The sequence below is a fragment of the Drosophila serrata genome, unplaced genomic scaffold (genome assembly GCF_035046125.1).
Source record: "Drosophila serrata isolate PLE 108 unplaced genomic scaffold, ASM3504612v1 contig_362, whole genome shotgun sequence".
Classification (NCBI taxonomy): domain Eukaryota; kingdom Metazoa; phylum Arthropoda; class Insecta; order Diptera; family Drosophilidae; genus Drosophila; species Drosophila serrata.
This window is the reverse complement of record NW_028257260.1, coordinates 1,564,333-1,582,429: the sequence shown is the minus strand read 5'-3', so window position 1 is coordinate 1,582,429 and position 18,097 is coordinate 1,564,333. Positions and strand designations below refer to the sequence as shown.

The following is an 18,097-nucleotide window of genomic DNA, read 5'->3' as shown; positions in this document are numbered from 1 at the left end:
TCAGAAAACATTGGTTTTCTAAATTTTTTAAAGTTTTGTTTTTATTTATAACTTTTATAGCCATTTTAAAATACAATTTTCTATTAGCTACTCATATTTTTTCCAAGAATGATAGTTTAAACGAAGTTTAGTTTAATAATTCAAACAAAATGTCGATTTCTTACTCCTAAAAAGCAATCTAAAACACAGCTAATTTCGTGTTGCTATTATCAATACAACATATAATATATACAAATATTTTCTGCACTCCCTTCTTCAGCTTTAAGTGCCAGGTATCCCACACTCGATCACATTCCACTTTCAGGCTTCCGTACTTGCTTTTTTCTATCGCGCTTTTCGTGATTTAATATGTTTGATTTTTTCAGCCTGCCTTGGCTTTGCTTTGCTTAAATTAAAACACGCTCGTTCGGACTTTTGCTAGTTACAGACTAAAGAAAACGCTTCAAATTGATAGATAAGTGAATTTCATAATGAATTCCATTGAAAGGTGCATTATTTTGTTGTTGTTTTTATTTATTTTTTTTTTTTTTTTCGAGTCAGAATTCGAAAGACTTGAAACACAAAACTTGAAAGTGTGGTTCGGGCTAAGGCAAACACTCCAATTGAAATGATAAATGCCACAATGCTTTAATTTAGATGACGCAAGTGCTCCTTGGAGCCCCTCCGTCTTGGCCTGGTCTTTAAAACCCTCTATATAATTTACTCGGTATGCGTGCGCGTTCAATGCATTTTTCTTTTTGTTTTTTACCAGCACGATATATACGACATTTGTATGTTTTGTCGTGTGTTTTTCCTGCCTGCCAATAATAAAAGTCTTTGTCAACAGTTAGCCGTTGCTGTAATCGACTCACACGCATGCGCAACGAACGAACCAACGAACGAGCAACTATTTCAAAGATATTTCTATGCCCTGGCACTCTTCATTTGCATTTAATTCCAAGCGAAAAGAAATAAAAAAAAACTATATGTGTATTTCCATTGGGCAAATGGATCACTCATTCCCTGGGCTGTCCCTCGCTCCTTCCGACCGATAATTAAATCGCATTTAATTGCATTTGAACAGCAACAAAAACACACACACAATGTGTGGCAATTGTGAGAACCCGCAGAAGCCATTGACATATGGCATCGACATCGTCAACGATTGCAAAACATATTGCCAACCATTTGTCCAACCTGATATTGTTCGACTTGAGTTATATGTTCAGATATATGTACATATATGCAAGACAAACGATATGCATTCATTGCATATGACAGCGATGAATGCAGATATTCCAATGGCCCTTGAAAACGAATGCAATATCTGAATGGATGATGGGATATGCAGTCACAGAGCATGTGAAATTGCGATTTCTCTGCTTTAATTATAACAAGTAACATAGGGTCATGAGAATTTTATTGTATTTAATCAATAGATTTATTGTGCAAATTTTCAGATTTAGAATAAAATATTACGTATACGTAATAAATAAACTCAAATTTAAGAGTTTCCTTTACTTCGAAAATATGAAAATATAACCTTCTGTTATTCAACCTTTTCATGCTTGAATTTTTTATTTTTCTGCCTTTTTAGGCACTTTTCCTGACAAATTTCTGATTTTGAATGAAATATTACGTATACGTATTAAGTATTCGTAATTTTAAAGGTTTTTTGTACTTAGGAAATATATTAATCTTTATTATTTAAACGCTCAAAGCTTGAATTTGTGCATGTCGAGTCTTCTGTAGGAATTTTTCTAGACAAATATCAACTTTATAATAAAATATTACGTATACGTATTAAGTATACGTAATCATTAATTATTATTTTTCTTATTATCCTTTCAATGCTTAAATTTGTTATTGTCGTGTCTATTGTAGGCATTTTTCGGTGCAAATATTTATTTACAATGCAATATTACGTATACGTATTAAGTATACGTAATTTTAGTGGGTTCTTTTCCTTTGGAAATATATTTCTTCTTGGTTATCTAAACTTCTCGTGCTTGAATTTGGTATTGTGGTACCTTTTTAGGCATTTTTCTGTGCAAAAATCTACAGTACAATAAAATATTACGTATACGCATTAATAAAACATAGTTTTAAAGGTAAAGGTACGTATTAAGTATATGTAAATTAAAAGGTTCCCTTTACTTCGAGAATATACTTTTGATTATTATTTCACCATTCAATGCTTGAAATCGTTATAGTCGTGCCTTTTTTGGCAATCTTTCTGGACAAATATCAACTTCAGAATAAAATATTACGTATACGTATTAAGTATACGTAATTTAAAATGTTGCATTTACTTGGGAAATATATTTCTTCTTTTTTATTGAACCTTTGCATGCTTGAATTTGTTTTTGTCGTTCCCTTTATAAGAACTTTACTGGACAAATTTCTACTTAAAAAGAAAATATTACGTATACGTATTAAGTATACGAAATTGAAAATGTTTATTTTCTTCAGAAAATATATTTTTTCTTTATTCTTTAATGTCACCGTGTTAGTGGTGCCTTTTTAGGCACTTTTCCTGTCAAATTTATATTTCAGAATCAAATATTACGTATACGTATTAAGCATACGTAATATAAAATGTTTCTTTAACTTTGGCAATGTATTTATCTTTTATCAATAAAACTCCTCATGCTTAAATTTATTATTTTCATGCCTTTTCCTTTCATTTTCCTGGCAAATTTCTACTATAAAGTAAAATATTACGTATACGTAACTATAAGCAGTAAGTAACTCTGAACAGTAAGTATCTATGAGCAGTGAGCAACTCTGAACAGTAAGTATCCATGAGCAATGAGTAACTCTGATCAGTAAACATCTATGAGCAGTAAGTAACTCTGAACGGTAAGTATCTATGACCAGTTACTAACTTTAAACACTGATAAACAATGACTTGCAAGTTTAGGAACACAACACATACATATCTGAGACTGGCTGGCAGAAGTCACTTCGTTACGGAGATGTTTAAACCAGTTGGGAATCATAAGCCACGTGTGCGAGATTTTTTTTTGGCATAGTTTTAAGAGCAAGCTATTTGACTGAAACTATGGAGTTAGTCTTTTGTATAATTTTAAAAGTATATATATTGGATCATGGCAAATCGGTGGACTATATATAATATAAAATGTTTCTTTTACTCAGAAAATATATATATTTTTTTAATTTTTTTTATTTTGTATTCGTCATATATTATTAAGTATACGTAATTTTGAATGTTTATTTTCTTCAAAAAATGTATTTATCATTTATTTTTTAACCTCCTTATGCTTGAATCGTTTCAAATTAGTCAAGTTGATGTCCCCTGTCTTTATTTCCTTAGCCCCTTGAAACCCATCCAGGTCGTAAATTAACATTAGACAAATTTTGATTAGTATTTCCCAGCATTTGATTTGCGTAACTTCCCCCAAGGGCTTCTTTTTTCCGAAAATAAAAACAAAACATAATTAAAAAATTACTACCTAGGCATTTTCATTGTCGCGGCTACTTATCGCATTTAATTGAGATTATAATTTGTCTGTTTATGGACGAGAGCAAAGCTACAATTAGCCGCCTGCCAGTTGATTAACAATAATTGCGATGTGAAACAGTTTAGAGAGCCATAAAAGAGACTTATGAGCGGCATGCCGATCTGTGCCAAAGTGAGGCTCGAGATTGTTGCCCCACATTTGGTCAGATGGGGACCCCAAAAGTGGCCAAGGAATGTGTGGCGCTCGACAGGATGCAATCAATGTCACATAGACACACAAATACACTTGGCATCCGATATGATAAATTATGCTGAGAATTCAATGAATCGATTGGACAGACAGGAAGCGCATAAATTGAGTTGAATTGAAACGAATTTGAAATGAATTCGAATCGAAACAAATTCGAATCGATTGACTGAATTGAGAGCATAGAACTTATGACAGCGGAATGAACAAGATCTAGAGGCATATGTATGGTCTATGATGGTGATCTTATCGCTGGACATGCGACAAGTTGATCGATCGATGGGACCACCATCGGTGGCCGGTGGCATGTCCAACCTATCGTTATCGAATATGGCAATCGGCACGATTCGGACACTCGACACCAATAAATCGAACATTGACAGGGACACAAACACCACAAGTACAGCAGTAATACAGTAAATTATATCTCTTGAGTGGAGTTTTCATAATCAGTTTGCTTCTTTTTTTGAGCGGAAAATAAATTAAGACATTGTTAATGTAATTGTGATCTCAAAAATGTGTGTGTAAAGAAAATAAAGTAAATTAAAATTGAAATTAAGCAAACACCAAATGATGATGAATGTGGCCAGATAAATGGGAGGAAATAGGCGAGAGAAAGATATTTTGTTAGGCCATTAGAGATTAATTAAGGATGAAATTAATAGAGTGGGTAAACCACTGGATGTGAAAAGTTTTGTTATTATTTGGTGATTAAATTGTAGTTGAAAACATGACAAGAGTTTGCAAAATCATATTTTCTAAGAGGTATTTTATGAATCATTTCTGATTTAAATTTTTGTGGTTACTACTCATGTATCCCTTGATTTGTAATCATAACTTAAGTTTCCTTTTAAACATGATATTTCTTAGTTTTTTATTCATTATTAAACTATTCAATTTTTTAAGATATCTGTTGATTAATTGGCCCGATTTCTGTGCTCCTTCGAGTGATTCATTCTGACTGACTGCCAAACCCTTGCCAGATATTTGCATTTTACAGAGCGTTCGCCTTCGATTAGAGCCACAGATATGCATTTCCAGACATGCTGCATATATGTTCATATCTTTATATATATATATCTTTATATATTTATATATAAGGTGGATGTTGGCCGAGATGGCAACCTTGAGTGCGTAGCGCAAACCCGTTATGACCGGACAAGGCATTATCTCGCTTTGGGTGCGCATTTTCCGAGACTTGCCTGCGGGGCATAATTTGGTTTTAATTGATACCAAAAGGAAAAGCAAACCCAAATCAAATCCGTTGGCAAACCAGCACCGACTTGGCCTAAACTCTGGTTCTTACCAACAAAAATTGAAAGTCTAGTCTAGCATGCAAATTCTAGCAAAAAAGGGAAGTGATTAATTTTGACGGCGCGGTTCATATCATATCATATTACCAAATGGCCTTAACAACACAATTACGACTCGCTTACATTTTTGGGCTTTTCATTTTTGTAGTTTTTTTTTTTTAGTTTTTGATTTTTCAATTGAATTGGCCTAATGAGTGCAACGAATTTGACAGCCCAGAGCTGGGAGCTATATGGCTATATGTGGATAAAAATATATACATATGGTCATATGCTCGCAGCTATGTCGATGCACAGCTAATCCATGGCTCGATTGTCGTTCGCTGATTGTTCATTCCAAAAAGTAATATATAGCAGAAAAAATACAACAACAAAATAAAATATATGTGAAAGGGCCGTCGCCGAGTTGTCAACGCGATTCGAATACACAAATATAGCCACGGCGATATGCAGATCGAAGCGACGGTTATATGGCCCACCAGACTACAAATCATTGAGTCACGCCTATGAAATTTACATAAATATGAGCATACAAAACAAAAAAAGAAAAATAAAGGAAAAATGCCCAAGAGTGTAGCTAGCGAATATGCACCGCTCTTTGATTTTACTATAAAAATTTATATAGTTTAAGTATAAATATAAATGGGGAATAAATATACAAATGAAACTTCATAAACTTAATAAACAAGGTATTGATAAAAAAAGGATTGTAATGTTTCAGAAATTATTAAGTCATTAAATGGTGTAATTAATTGTTTTCAATAGAAAAGATCAACTATAAATCCAGAAGAGCAAATAAATGAAACAATACATTTTGTATTGTATTTGTAATAATTAAATAAAGTCTCAAACCTTCCCAGAAAAGCTTTTAAAACTTTCCAAGAGAGAATTAAATGCAACCCCAATGTAGTATTAAACAACACTATTATTATATTAGGTTTCTATAAGCTTAAATATAGAAAAACAAATATAATTAGCAAAATCTCTATTATTGTAACTGTAGTAATTAATTTAAACCTTAAACCTACTCAGTAAATGAATTAATTTTGTAAAAAGAGAAGTAAAAGCAATAATAAATAGAATTATTATATTATGTTTTAGAACAAGCAAAGCACTTTCTGATTTAAGCTAAAATAAAGACTTATAAATATAATTAACAAAATTGCTATTATTTTAATTGTAAAAATAATTTAGAACCATAAACCTCATAAGAAATAACTCCAACATTTTACAATTTCTAGTATAACTCTGCATTTTTAATTTATATTATTATTAAATTATTTAAGTGCAACCTATATACTCAAATACAACCAAAGCACCATTTTCTTTGATTGAGAATAAAGAAAAGAAAGTTATTTTGTAAAATTATGGCTTATTCTTGTAATAGTAACTAAACACCTAAACCTCCACCATCTTTCTTAAATTTCTAAGAGAAAACTAATTGTAAATTCTATAAATATTATTTTAATATTAGGATATTTGGATTCAATATTTACCTATTCTTTAGCACAGCCAAAAAACCCTTATCTTTTATTTATAATCTACAATAAAAAATTAAAAGTAAATTTTACAAAATACTTATTTCTCGTAATTATATTAATTTACTAAGCCATAAAACATCTTGAAAAAAGTTTTCTAGAATTTCTAAGAGAAAACCCAATGGAAAACCGTTTCTAAATATTAAATATTAATATTATCCAACGATTATTCAAATGTTACCTATCCCCTATCACAGCGAAAGGACTCACTTCTACTGCCATTTAGGTTAGTGTATATAAAATGCAATTCATCAGCGGGCAATAAGCGTAGAGCCATAAAACCATCGACTGACTTAATGGAGTCGTTTTGAGCGACAAAATTGTTTAGTGCAGCTGAAACCCCACTCCCCCCTCCTCCACCCCCCACCCCCTTGGCTTCTTGATTGGGCCACGCCCACTTTTTTTTACTATTTCTCTCTTACATATCTGCATGGACCAGAAAAATCAAAAGAAGCCAAGCGCAGAAAGCAAAGCAACAAAAAAAAACACAAGAAAATAATGCTAAAGTTCGTTTCCTAAGTCTTTCGTTCTGCCGGTGCTAAAATTGCGCAAAATTGGGAGCTAAAAGAAGGAAAGGCCATAAACAATATTACCCGGGGATAATTATTTAGTTATCTTAAATATGCCGCCATATTTCTCTATAATAAAACCGACTCTCAATTACTGTTGCTCCAATTTAAAATATCGAACCGTACCAAATATAAAAAAAAAACCAATCCCAAAATCAAATCAAAATAATAATTGCAAAATGTTGGCAGCCAACAGTAATTATTGTTTCCAGGCTATATCTATCTCTATATATATATATATATACATTTCGATATTGTATCACAGGGGGGCGGTGGGCGTGTCTGAATCAAATATTAGAATGCGGCAGAGAAAGCCACAAAAACAAGCAAAAGATCGTGCGGGTTTTAAGTAAACTAAGGCAATAACAAATTGGGGCCAAGGCTGCCGCGGGACAAAACAGAAATAGGGTCCAAAGTCATAATTAGATCAAAAGTCATAATTTTTCTTCATTTTCTGTAGTTATATTTTCGCTGCCGCTGCCGCTGCCGCTGTAGTTGCCATTGTAATTGTTGTAACAACAAACAAACAACCACAAAAAGGTGAACAATAAAAACAAGCCAATAAAGAAGCAAAGCCAAACACAAAGCAGTAACAACAACAACTACAAGAAATCACTTTAATTTGAGCGCATTTCATTTTGTCAAAGCAAATCCGTTGGTTTTGAAAACAACAAGCCAACATTTTTCGTAGCCAATTTAAATGTCATTGCGCCATTTCGGACATTGCCACCCCCACACCCAAACCTTTTTTTGTTTTTCAAGCCCGAAATCGAGCAAAGTTGGATGGTATAGTTAAAATAGTTAAAATCTTATCAATCGATTGGCGAACAAAACAACATTGCAAAAATCGAGAGTGAGAGAGAGGTCACCTCGATTGGGTTCACGGAGGAGGCGTCAACTGGCCACTCACAAAGTGATTGGATCCCGATCGATTCGGTTCGATAAAATAAACAAAAAAAAAACAAGCCGAGACATCAAAAACCACAGAGACAACATTTTGCGGGCGGATTCAATTCGAAAGTGAAAGCCACACAGGGCGAGGGTTCAGTGGTTCTGGGCTGGGTTTTTGTTGTGGGTTCAAAAGGTGATTCACTGAGAGAGGTTCGAGAGGGATTAGCAAACATTTAAAACAATGCCACAATAAATAAAAAAAGGTTACTTAAATAATATCAAATATAATGTAATATTAACAAAGGTTATATATTAGGAATAATGGTTTGAAAAGCTATTGGAGAGCAGAAAATCTACTCCATAAACTAAGCAAGAAATGAGAGAAACAATTCATTAAAAACAATGAAACAATAATCCAAATAAAATATTAAGTATACGTAATTTTAAAGGTTTCTTTCACTTGGGAAATGTATTTATATTTTATTATTTAACCTCCTCATGCATGAATTTATTATTGTCATGCCTTTTTAGGCACTTTTTCTGACAAATTTCTACTTCCATATAAAATATTACGTATACGCATTAAGTATACGTAATTTTTAATTTTATTTCTTATTTTTTCACCTTTCCAAGGTTGAATTTGTTTTTGTCCTGGCTTTTATAGGCAATTTACTAAGAATATATATTTAATAATAAAATATTACGTAGACGTATTAAGTATACGTAATTGAAAATGTTTATTTTCTTCAAAACATATATTTTGTTCGTATTATTTAACATCCTCATGCTGGCATTTGTTGTTGTGATGAATTTTTAGGCACTTTTCCAGACAAATTTCAACTTTTAAATAAAATATTACGTATACGCATTAAGTATACGTAATTTTAAATGTTTTGTTAACTCAGAAAATATATTTTTCTTAGTTATTTAACATTGTCATGCTTGAATTTGTTATTTTCGTGCCTTTTTAGGCTTTTTTCGAGACAAATTTCTACTTTCAAAAAATATTGCGTATACGTAGTTTTTAAGGTTTCTTTCAATTTGAAAATAAGTTTCTTGTTTATTTTTGACCTCCACAAGCATAAATTTGTTATTCCCGTACGTTTTTAGGCACTTTTCCAGACAAATTTCTATTTCAGAATCAAATATTACGTATACGTATTAAGTATACGTAAGTTAAATTGTTTATTTTCTTTAAAAAAAAGTGTATTATTTATTTTTTAACCTTTTCTTGGTTATGCAATAGTTAAATAATATCAAATATATATATTTAAGGAATAATGACTTGAAAAGTTATAGCAGGAGCAGAGAATCTATTTCAGAAAATAAGCAAGAAATAAATAAAGAAACAATAAATAAAAGAAGGTTATTTAAATAATATAATAATATTAATAATAATGAGAATCTATTTCAAAAAAGAAAGCTAAGTTCAGAAAGCTATGATTAGTTTAGAAAATAAAAATATTAATAAAACAATATGTTGAATTAATAATAAATAAATAAATTGAAATACAAATATGTTGTACATGATAATAAAATAAATATGTAAACCAAATTCTGCTCTTATTAAAATATTTAACAACTTGAGTTGATCAATTGCCTTTGTCTTAACCCCAAATAACATTAAGACAGCAGCTTAATGGTCACAAAAGTTTAAGCTCAGCTTACACAGAAAGAATTTTACATTAAATAAAAAGAAAGATAACTACATTTTAAAACATAAAATAAATAACAAGAAAAATAAACCAATTTCATAAGTATTTTAAGCCAAAGGTTTTATAAAACTCTACAGAAAAGACTCAAAAAAGGGTGAAAACTAATCAATTTTTGTTTTCCCAGTGTATTTAATATACAACTGTCTGGTGACCATTTAAAATATATGAACCCAAAACTACCATTTAAATGGAAACAATAAAGTCTGCTTTATATTCGCACTAATTAAAAATGCCATTTAAAGAACGAGTTAATCTTTTTTATATTGCCGTGATAATTATTATGATTACTTTTTTATTTACAAAGCGATGCAATTGTGTTAAGGTTTTACTATCAACTTTAAAATATATACCTCAAATATCTTTACTAAAATTTAAATACAATTTAATTACACAATAGTTACAATGCACTAATTATATATAATGGCAAAGGACAACCACTGTGCTTGGCTTCCAGTTAAATATCAATTACACATCACTTGGCTTGACTCTAATCCCATTTAAGATCGACATACAACACCCTGAGGTGTCAGAATCTCTAGACACACCTGACCCTGACCCAACCTTGCACCGGCATCAAGTGTGTGGCAGTGCAACACATTCCGCCTGGTGAACGCCAACACAAACTATCTGGGCACCGGTGACACCACCGAATCGATTGAATTCGATTGAACCACCGCCCTGACTTGCACCACTGAACCACCGAACCGAACCGCAGAGCATCGAAGTGAACCAAAACCACAGCAAATAGAGCATAGCCATGCCAAATGTTTGGCCATCTGTGTCTGCACACACAACCAAAAAAAATTCGAAAGTAATTCTTTAACGGAAAAATAACTATAACTATTATATATATATATTTTTTAGTATTCAAAGAAACTAGGGAACATTTAGTAAATATATTAGTAATTTTATAGTTCCATAAATGTTTAAAAATTAGTTAAAAAATGTTCATAAGACTTGGCTTGCTTTTAAGCAAATGTGGGGAAGACTCTTTCTAATTAAAAGCGTGTGTTAAGATATACTATATTTCCCATACTTTTATACACATATATATTTAATTTATACCTTTGGCTGACCCACACGATCGTGTGACTTTAAATGTTTCATGTTTAATGTTTCAATTTCTGTATCATGTGGCGCGAGGTCTTGACATCGCACCTTGAGCATTGTCATGATCTGCTGTCATCACAGAGAGAGAGATATATATGTATATAGAGGGTATTGCAAATGAAAAGCTGCCAAAGCAAATCAAATGGTAGCTATATCTATATATATATCTATGTATATCTGACCGACTTGAAGGCATGGCCATCCAGCTTTGGACGTCTCTCCACACCCAGTGGGCGTTGCACATATCTACCCCCGATGGCGGCTGCTCTAGTTTACAAGCTCGAAAAGTACAATTTTTCGTGAGTCAAGGGGCAGATATATACACTTATATATAGAAAGATATATATACATTGATACATATATGTGGAAGGGGAGTAATGGGAGTAATGGGCTTTTGCACAACACACAAAAACAAAAAATTGATAAACCAAATGACGCGCTTGAGTGGCCTGCTAGTGCCCCGTGTTGCGCCATGGAAATTCTTGCCAAGGTTCATTTGAGGCATGAACATGCCTTAGCGCCTTGCTTTAATTAAACTTTTGCCCATTGAATGTTTTCCTTTTTGAAAATTGCATTTTGTATCTCTATGTTAGTCGGTTACCCTTTGAAGTTGCCCCCAAAATGGGTTGCAAGCCATAAATGTGGCATCCCAATGCCAAAAACAAAACAAATGCTGTAACTGTGGGCAGCAGATTTGCATCAAGAATTGCACAAGCCACTAATTAAAATATAAAATACTAAAGGGGGTAAAATAAGATGATATCATTTAGATATAGGAAGGTACGAATAAGAATATTAATATCAATTACAATATCATTTCATATAAGATATCTTTTAATATATCTAACTCTTAAGCTATACTTTTTCTTGATTACCTTTAAACTTAAAAGAATGAACCCATTCTTCCTGTCTTTCAACGTAAAGTTACCCAATATCTTTGGCTTTGTTACCATTATTGTTAGCCTTCTTTTGAGCCTGGTTGTGGTGGCACTTTGTCATGTTGCAGTGGCATTTCGAAGCAGTAAGATGCGAGCACTCAACACCGGTGGCCACTTGGTGGCCATGTGGGCGAAGTTTATCTTTGGCCGAGGAGGGACTCACTGACTGCCACAAGCTGCAAGGTAAACATGGCCAAGGTGTCCGCAACTTCAGGCACTAGCTGTTATTACAAGAAGCTGTCCAGCAAAAGCAGCACAAAGTACTTGCAGTGCAGTAAAAGAAAAAAACCAAAACGAGAAAGGAAGAAAGGCTGCAAAGACATAAGGAACTGGGGAATACCCTGTAATATATATTTATTTCCCAACAGCTTTGGACTAGTCCCCAAAACATTGTCATTTAATTTGCTATAAATGTTGCAAACCTTCTATGAAATCATAAAACCCTCCCACCTCCTGCTAAAAAAAGGGTACCACAAAAAATAGCTGGAGACAACAGACCACAAAAAAAAAAAAAAAAACAGAAAAAATAAAGTTGGCAATAAGCTTTTGGCTTACAAATTTGCCAAACAATACAGATCGCTCGGCACGACGTCGAGCTCCTTGGGAGCTTGAGACTCGCACAACTGGCGATTTATTTTTTTTGGGAACTTTCGCGATCCGAGATCTCCGATCCGCAAAAGCGAGACTCTCCTCGAGTGGCGGCAGAGTGTGGGGCAATTATGGCCAGACTGACTGCCTCTCGACATGGGGATTCGATTCATACCTCGACTTGTGGCACGCGTCCGCATTTACCAGACCCAACAAATTATTTTGGGGGATTCCCCCCTCTCCAAGTCACAATTTGCAATCTTACGCCACTTTATAGATCATCGAAAGAGGATCGAGTGAGTTTCTCGAATAGAAAAAGTCAAGATTTTATATAAACTATATTTTTAAATATTTAAAAATTCTCCTATTTCCTTTTATTTATATATTTTCCAAACTTTTAGCTTAATGAGTTGTCGCGCAATATTATATCTTTACACTTTACACCACTTTTGAGATCATCGAAAGAGGATCGAGTGAGTTTCTCGAATAGAAAAACTCAAGATTTTATATAAACTATATATTTAAATATTTAAAAATTCTCCTATTTCCTTTTATCTATATATTTTCCATACTTTTAGCTTAATAAGTTGTCGCGCAATATTATATCTATAGCTATGTATTTCCAAATCGAAAAAATTTAAAACCAAAGACTAAAAGGGTTTTGCTGATCACCGAAATGGAGCAACGGTTCTCTGTTTTTTTGTTGCCTGTTTTTTTATTGTAAAGTTAAAACAAAAATTTGCAAACTTTTGCGGTTTGCGATTTATTTTCTATGCTTAAGTTGGTTGCTGTTGTTTTGTTTTGTTTTGTTTTGGTTGTGTGTTTGTTAGTTGTTGTTGCTGTGGCAGGTTCACAACGAACACGACAGGAGGAGCGGGTAAATGGGGTGGGGAGAGGGGGAGGAGGGGCTAAAATGGTAACGGGAAACTGTCCAAGTTATCCAGTTATCCATGTGCCTAACGCAGCAGGCGAAACGAGAGCAAAAGTAGCCACCGACATCGGTTGTCTTAGTTGTTTCGGCGGTTGTTGACGCTGCCATATGCACTTAGAGAAACTATACACAAGTCTATATTTTAAACACAAAAAAAACGGGGTCAAAGAGTAAGTTTCTAGTAACATTCTAGTGAAAACAAAAAATAAATCTGTTTCCCCAATTTATTCGTACAATAAAGTCTAACAGCGTGCTGTTAAGCAAAGCATTGTTCTGTAAAGCGCCATATTGCACTTTAAACACCTGTAAAGCCTGCTCTATTCCTTCAGTTGACTTTCTATAATCAGCTAATATTTTTTGGATCAGCTATAAATTTGACAAGATGTCCAGGTTCTTGTTAATATTAACTGTTACATTAAAATGGTATAAAATTTTCTCAGCATAAACTTTATGTGTTCGCAAAGCTTAAGCAGTAAAAAAAAGAATAGAATTATCGAACCACAATACCCAGAATAAAACATATCTAAGGTTTCCTTTTCAGAACTAGTTAAAAATAAAGTACAAAAAATTAAAGTTATATAACGTAGTTAAAGTAAAATATTTTTAAACATTAGAATTTGTCTAAAATATAATAATATTTACCAGTATATATGTATATACAGTTTATTAAAAGCTGTTAAAATAGAAGTATTACATCTCCTATTCAAGCGATTAAATTTAAGATAATTACATTATACTTATATTGCATATGTAAGATAGTATTCTTCTCTTCCATGTTGCCCCCTATTTTTTGCAGTGGACTGACGCTGCTGTGGCGACTTTTCGCTTTTTTGTTTTCTTAGCAGCTTAGCGCCCGCTGTCCTCCATGATTGTCCCCATGCCCCACTGCTGGGGAGTGTGTCCACGTACCAACATTGGCCTAATGTTGCACATTGTGTGCTGAGCCTGATCTTGTTTATTATGCAAGAAAGCTGCCAAAGTGAGCCAAAGCCGACCGAACGCTATATAGTACGTATACGTTATACGTACGAATACAGGAAAGCCACAGGCACGGGCACAACCAAAATGGGAACAATCACAGAAAGTAAATTCGCCACAAAAAATAAATTTCAAAATTAAACAAAGTACCGACAAGAGAGAAATGGGAAGTTATAGAAGACATGGGTATAGATTAAAGTCGAAGGTATGGTAAAGGAAAATATATGAAAGGAAATATAACAATTAATCAATTAATTATCATATTTTCTAAAGAAAAACAATTCTGGTGATAATCAATTCTCAAATTTAAAAATGAACTCATCATGAATCACTGATATAAAAAAGATTTTTTTCCAAAAAATATATAAATACACTATTTATTTTTAGGTTGACCAAATAAAATATGGAATCAAAATAGGAAAATAAATATTTTCACCCGACACAACATTAAGTAATTGTGTTCTAAGTAAATGTTTGCCAAGTTACCATTTTTTAAAGCATCAAATAATACAAAGAACACAATTTAGACTTTTTTAACAATTCGAAATAATATATTCCTTATTTCTTTCATTTCTTCCAATATAAATATTTAAATAGTTCACATCATACTATAAAATATTCACGCACACCTTTTTATTTACCAAGTTTGATGCGTTTTTTAAGTATTTCATTTTCTTTCGACTCTTAAAATCACTTTCACAACAAGGGCTACCGCCCATATAAAGTGACTTATTACTCTTTAGGTTATTTTCGCTATTATCAGTCTCTGTTATCAGCTTAAATCACTCTTATATGTATTACACATACCTTTTGCTAATTTATGATGTTTCTCTTTCGGCACTGACTGGATCTTGATTCGGTTTTGTTAAACAATTCGATTGGCGATAAACGCAAAAAAAAAAATACACATAAATTGCCATATAAACATCACATTTTAAGGCACGTTCCGTTATTTGTATCGAGCTTTATTTTACCGACTTAATGCGATATATATTTTGTGCGCTTTGAACGACCACGACTCGTGTTGCTCTTCACAAGGCAGTTATTTTTTCTAGTTTGTTTTTAGCACTTTCTTATCATAGTTTAAGCAATTTTACCGTTACTTAACGCACATTTTTACGTACAATTGTGTGTTGGGAAAGAGCAACCGTCCGGTAGCAACCGTACGCCACGAGCTTTGATTCACAACTGAATTATCAATTGCAGCTTTATGCCAGCCTACTATGCTCGGCAGCAGTGTTTCCAGTTTAACTTATTTCAGGCAAGACTTGGTATATTTTATTAAATAAATATATATATTTTATATTTGACGATTTTTTTTTAATTATTATAAATATATTAAATATTAATTGGAATCTGTATTTTCAGACATAAAATGGTTTATTGTCTTTCAGAAATAAAAACAGAAAAAATATATATAACAATTATTTTAAATAAAATAATTATTTTATATTATATAATATTTTATAATAATATAATATTTTTTATTTATTTATATATATACCAGTGTTAACTGTCCCGGAGTGTAAGTGAAAAAGAACTGTTCTCAAGAGAGGTCAAGCTCGAGAGCAAACACCGACAGTGATGCTGCGGTCACAAAAAACTTTAACTTAAATATTTTCACATTAGATCTAACACATTTAAATTGCCCAATTATGCTTATTTTCGAAACAAATTTAATTTTTCAAAATCACTTTTAATTATACAATATTTATTGGCGTTATATTTTCAGTTTTTAGCTTTTTCATTTAATAATATAATATATTTAAGACCCAAAAGGTTGACAGCACTACTTGCAATGCGGAACGCATTGGAATGACACAGAGCGGAATGGAACGAACTGGGAAACAGGGAACCGGGAACGAGCAGGAATAGAATACGCGGCTGCTAAGTGGGCGGCGCTGCGACTGCGCGTAGGCCTATGTTTGTATGTAAATGCAAATGCAATTTGCTTTTGGAAGAACGCGATCGCTGGAGTGGAGTGGAGGGGGGTGAGTGTGTGTGTGGGTCAGATCCAGACGGGGAGTGGAGCCAACAACAACCACCGACTGACGCCGTTTCTTTGTGACATATGGAACTAGGTCGGGTCAAGAGGTAAATGCTTAAAATGCTCTTTAATGCCGCAAAAAAAAAGCTGCCAACTTGAGCTGTGGTCACTGCAGTGGGGTTCCTTATTTTAACGGATGGAACCAAAAGTTGGGCAACTGATGGATGGAGTAACTTCAGTATATATGTACTATATGATCTAAACCGATTTGGTAAATATAGTAAAAGAATTGAAAAGAAGCCAAGAACTCACTTTTCTAAGGATTTACTTTCGATTATTTTTATTAGATCAAGATCAGTATTATATGAGAGAAGGTGGAGTTATTGGAATATATAATATATATATTATTTATATAGGCATTTCTTAACATTTTTTTATTATTAAACCTATAATTCATTTATTTATTTTATACATTTTTCATATATCTGCTTGATAGAATCATGGAATCAGTTAAAAATAAAACATTTCTATCTTCACTGTTAAACTTTCTGATAGCTTCTTGGAATGAAAAGATATTTACCAGAAAATCGTATCCTAAAACTCTGTTATCTATCCTTCTGTAATTTAATCAAAGGAAAAAAGCTTACAGAGTGCTGTTAAGCACCAAATTCTGCTGTTAAGCGCAAGCTGCTTCTCAAGGAAACTTTAAATTGTAATGAAATAAATTAAGAGGATTTTTTAAAAGAGTGTTTTAATTTCTCAAACTATCCATGATTTTGAATTGTAAATATTTTAAATATATAAAAATAATCTATTTATAAATACAAACGCAAAGAACAGAACTTTGTTGAATTGATAATCATTTTTAAAATAAGTATCCCTATTATATTCTTTAATAATGTATTGCTTTCAATATCGCATGTTATTCCCTTGCTAAATCAATGATAAGTAGAAGGTTTTAAGTTTTAGTTTAACCAACGACCTTGCCTCGAATTCGCCACCGGACTTCCTTCCCCAGAAGGTAAAGTGGGGGTTCTAGCCCAACACGGTGGTTCTTTCATGGGCAAGGTCGTCTTTCGGCTTGGGGATGGCCATCGCCATCGAGATGGTTGCGGTTCAGTGGGATCGGAAGTGCTTTACTTTGCGCGAAGCCAAGCCAAAAAACCAAAGTCCGGTCAGTGTTGCAGAACTGCAAGATCGGATCGGGTTAACAATGGGATTAATATATTCAGGTCATTCGGTGGGTAAGCCTATTAAATCGACATTTGCATTGTGGACACACAACGAGATACATTATGGTTATTAGCTGTTCTGCTTATCGGAGATGTATTTGCGACGCATTTAGCATTTATGTACATATATGCATATATGATTAGGCCAAAATAAATCAGCTTACCTCAATCGCCGGATCCAGACGCCGTTGTTTTGTTGTCGTTGCTGGAAACAGGTTCACTTTTTATTCGCAAAAAATATTCTTTATTTCAACGCTCCCTCTCACTTATTATTTCCTTTGTATTTTGTATTTTTGTATTTCTTATTTTCTTGTTGCACTCGTTGAAATATTCTTTTGGGATTCCTTCGACTATACACACCATAAATAAAATTATTTAATTTGCATTTGTCGGTTCGCTCGCCTTACTTTTTGTTGTATTTCATAATATACAAATAAATTATCAATTATACACGAAAACCAAAACAAAAATTAATAAAAAAAAATAATGGGTAAGAGTAACCATTAACAGCAATTAAATTCATTTAGCACCGTAAGTAACTCTTGGCCAAACTCATCACCGCTCATTAGCGAAAAAGCTGGGTTAAAATCAAAAAAATAT

At 32.9% G+C, this 18,097-nt stretch overlaps 1 protein-coding gene across 1 annotated transcript in view; it reads right to left on the bottom strand.

Moving 5' to 3' along the window:
• Positions 1 to 2,896, bottom strand: part of LOC110179108 (uncharacterized) — a 50,174-nt gene extending 47,278 nt beyond the window's left edge. Inside the window, exon 1 of the mRNA XM_086839111.1 lies at positions 2,868 to 2,896. The gene's annotated coding sequence lies outside the window, so the exon portion shown is untranslated. The remainder of the gene's footprint in view (positions 1 to 2,867) is intronic.
• Between the last annotated feature and the right edge of the window lie 15,201 nt (positions 2,897 to 18,097).